The sequence below is a fragment of the Petaurus breviceps genome, unplaced genomic scaffold, assembly GCF_028583685.1.
Source record: "Petaurus breviceps papuanus isolate PSGF00001 unplaced genomic scaffold, PetGlider_PUasm1.0 173, whole genome shotgun sequence".
Classification (NCBI taxonomy): Eukaryota; Metazoa; Chordata; class Mammalia; order Diprotodontia; family Petauridae; genus Petaurus; species Petaurus breviceps.
In genome coordinates this window covers 7,219,988-7,224,007 of record NW_027185759.1, presented here as the reverse complement: position 1 = coordinate 7,224,007, position 4,020 = coordinate 7,219,988, and the positions used below count along the sequence as shown (strand labels likewise).

Below are 4,020 nucleotides of genomic sequence, written 5' to 3'. Positions count from 1 at the left end.
TTTTTTCTCGTACTCCCTCTTGTTCTTCTGATTGCAAGAGTAGTCAGTAAGCTCAGCAAACTTGCAGAAAGTTTAGCAAAACTTTTGATAAAGTATCTAATATGCTGTGAATAAGGAATGAGATGGATCAGATGAGGATAAAATAAGATACATTGACATCTGGTTGAAAGGCCAGACTCAGAACATGGTTGTCATGAGCCAATGCCCACATGTCAGGAGATCTCCAGTGGGGTAGGATCGGTGGTTGGTTATGTGCTGTTTATCATTTTCATTGGCGATTGAGAAAAAGGCAAAGATGACAAGCTCAGAAAATGTACACCTGAAACCAAACTGAAAGAGTCAGGCCACTGGGAGAGAATTCAGATCTGACATTTTGACAGGCTAGAGGCTTGTGCAAATCTGAGAAGATAAACATCAATAAGGATGATTATAAAATCTTGGACTTGGTTACAAAAAAAATAACTTTCCAAATGCAAGATAGGGGAGGCTTCTAGAAAGAGTGATGACTACGAGAAGATCTTGCAGTTTGAATTTTCTAGGAGTCCAATATAAGCAGACCAATATGGAAGCCAACATCCATGTGATCTTTGGCTCCATTAAAAGACCTCTGGCTTCCATAAATAGGGAGCTGGTAGTTCTATTGGCTCTGTCCTGATCATACAACATCAAGAGTTTTGTGTCCAGTTCTGGTTGAAGAAAGTCATCAATACTATTGAGCTTGTCTAGAAAAGGGAAGTCAGCATGACCAAAGACCTTGAGCCCCTCCCAAAGAAGGAGCAGTAAACTGAACAAAACGCCTTTCTACCAGAGAATACAAGGCTCATGGGAGGTGAAACATGACTGCCAAGTCCTAGTATCTCCTATGAAGGCAGAATTAATTGTGTTCTGTTTGTTCACTTCTTCCCCCTTCCCTAGGCCCCATTCACCAGGACCATGTCAGAAGCCATTGGTGGAAGTTGCAAAGAGACTAATCTAGGTGAGATGCAAGGAAATTCTTCTACACATTGAGAACAATCCCTAAGTAGAATGAGCCACAGAGAGACATGGTGGGGGATTTTTAAGCAAAGACAGGGAAAAAGAGAACTTTTCAGAAGTGATTTCAACTTCTTGGCTGGTGAGTTCCTTTCCAAACCTCAAATTTTGTGATTAATCACTTTCCATAACATTGTGAGGGTGTGTCCACGACCAGACTTGGACCCCAGTTCTCTATAGCCCAAGACCTCCTATCAATCACGGAAATGAGGTTCCAATAATAGCTAGCACTGATATAGCACTTTAACATTTGCCTAGGTCTTCAGTTACATTATCTTATTTGATCATCCCAACAACTCTGTGAACTAGGTATTATTATAATACCCATTTTTCAAATTAGGAAACTGAGACTGATAGACATTAAATGACTTGCCCAAGGTCACATAGCTTATAAGTGTCTGCAGTATGTTTTGAACTCAGTTCTTACTGACTCCAAGTTCAGTGTTCTATATTCTCAAGTTCTCAAGGGAATGTTCAGAAATGGCATATGATTTCAGCAAAAGAATCCTAAAATGAAGTGATATCAACACAATACTTTTAGTAGCCCAATGTGGTCATTGGTAATGATGAGCAACTTTGGGCTCTGAGAAGATGATCCAGCCAGCTAATGGACTTCCCTGGATAAGTGTTTCTCAGCAAATTGCTGCAGAGTTGATGACCATTCCTACACAGTGATTTTTTTTCAGTAGCTTTTTTTCTCCCTCTTCTTAATGATAATTCTCATTTTAAAGAGAACTCATTAGTGAAGTAATTATGTCCTCTGCCTCTGTAATCAGAGCCCAATTTTCTAAAAATCTAAAATTGTCTCTCCTAAAAAAATACAAAATCCTCTCATCCACCCCCTCGAGCAGTACTAGACATTTTCGTAAAGCACAATTTGTTCTGAACTTGGGGTATTCACTTTGGGAGTGCTCCAGACATTGTAAATCTTCTAGGGCATGAATTTGTTGCCAAAAAAGACAAGTTTTCTTTTCTGGCTGGTGTTTGGAGGATGAAATGTGAAGCAATGGGCCTATGAAATATTTTTTTGGCCTTTCCAACTAGGAAGTGGGACCAACAGAGAACTTTGAGGAGAATACCCCTGCAGTAGCTAGATCCATATGTTTATAGAAGCCTGCAGAGCCACAGGATTGTAAGGGGCCTTGGGGGTTCTCTCTACTCATCCCTAAATCCACCAGAATCCCTGGCAAGGTGTCATCATTGCCTTGAAGACCTGAAGTTGGGGGAGACTTCATACTTCCTGAGGCAACATCAATTTTCCTTTTGTTGATTTCCAACCATTTTGTCTTCTGGGGCCAAGTAGATTATGTTCCCTCCCTCTCACTCCTGCTAGCCCTTTAATCCCTGTACCAGCTATAACATCCCAGCCCCACCCCCATGCATCTTCTCTACAAAACACATTCCCACTCTTTTTAACCAAACCTCATTTATCAGGAACTTGAGGACTTTCAGCCCCTTGGAGAGCAGCTAGAGAAGGACAATGTCCTTCCTAAAGTATGGTTCTCAGAATCCAACTCAATACTCTGTATGAGATACAGCCATAGCAGAAAACAATAGACCCGTCACCCCCTGAGAAAATAGGACTCTGTGAGTCAAGCTTTTTAGCCTGCTAATAACTCATTCCGACCTTGCAATTCACTAAGACTCCTAGGTCTTTTTCAAACAAGCTGTTGTCTAGAATGCTTCCCTTATCTCATACTTGTTGGGCTTTGCAATCACTTCCATTTAATTTCCAAGTATTTAATTGATTTCACTGCACCATGAAGTCAGCCACAGCACTTGTCTCTTCCATTTTGGAAGGGACTTGTCTCTTTCCAGTCTTCACTGTGAAGTGAAGAAATTTCCATGTGGAGTGACTATTCTTTTTTCTATCATGTACAGTGGAAGGAATCGGCCCTTAGTGGCCTGCTCTGCCTCTGGTGACAGATTCATAAACCAAAAGGCCCTCTCTTTTTTCCTCTCTGCAGCTGCCCTGTTCAGCGACTGAGGAAGATTAGAAGGTTCGTGGAAATCAAAGGTGAAGGAAGATCTGGAGGAGACCAGCTGAAGCCAGATGCATGAGAATTTATCAAAAGCATATCTGCTCATCTAATTGTAGAGGGATTTATCCATTGCTGCTCAGATAGGCCTCTCTACACCGAAATAAACCTTCAAGTCAACCTAGCCCTTCCCAGGAAGGAAAACCAGAAACTGCAAACATAACATAGATTGAAATTACCCAAGGATTTAACAAAGCTTTTATTAGAAACTGGGTGTCCAATTTAACAAAACATGAACATGAATGCTCCCCTCCCCTGGCCACCCTCACAACAACAAGAAAATCCACAACACTTTTAAAATCTCCAAATCTGGACTGTGCCTAGTCCCTTCTGAAGATGCAATAAGAATGTCTGTGTGATTACTTCTTCCCTCCCTCTTCTCTATAATATAAGCCTCCTGCTCTGTCTGCCTGACTTGGTCTCTTCCCTTAGGATTGCCGTGAATCAGTGTGATACAAAGCGAAAATGAATCTTAGAAAAAGTGGGCAAACCAAATAAGGGTAAGCATCCTGGCTGTCCCCTTTCCATAGCAGGGAAGTCCCTTCCCTTCCCTTCCCTTCCCTTCCCTTCCCTTCCCTTTCCTTCCCTTCCCTTCACAAGCTCTATAAAGTACAGGCATTTGGCCACTCTCCATATGAACTCAGTGGAATTGTAAATTAAACTCACTAAGAGAAATGTATCCTTCCTGTCTCCTGCCACACTGACTCTTCCATAAATACTCCTTCTCCTTACTGAGGCCCTCAGGGTTTCATTTTCCCAAACAAAGTGTGTCTGTGTGTATGTGTTCCTTTGTGAGTGTCTTTGTGGCAATGAGTACATGTAGGAATATGATTGACTGTGTATGTGGATCATTGTATTTTAGGTTTTGGGTCCCCACAATATAAGATTGGAACTTGGATATTGTGAATAGTAAATAAATGGCTATTGATTGACTGATTGATTGTGTGTG

At 41.4% G+C, this 4,020-nt stretch overlaps 1 long non-coding RNA gene across 1 annotated transcript in view; it reads left to right on the top strand.

Annotated features, from left to right (window-relative positions):
- Window positions 1-3,014: 3,014 nt before the first annotated feature.
- LOC138157828 (uncharacterized) overlaps window positions 3,015-4,020 on the top strand; it is a 2,574-nt gene continuing 1,568 nt past the window's right edge. The window contains exon 1 of the long non-coding RNA XR_011167472.1: window positions 3,015-3,571. This is a non-coding gene — a long non-coding RNA (uncharacterized lncRNA). The remainder of the gene's footprint in view (window positions 3,572-4,020) is intronic.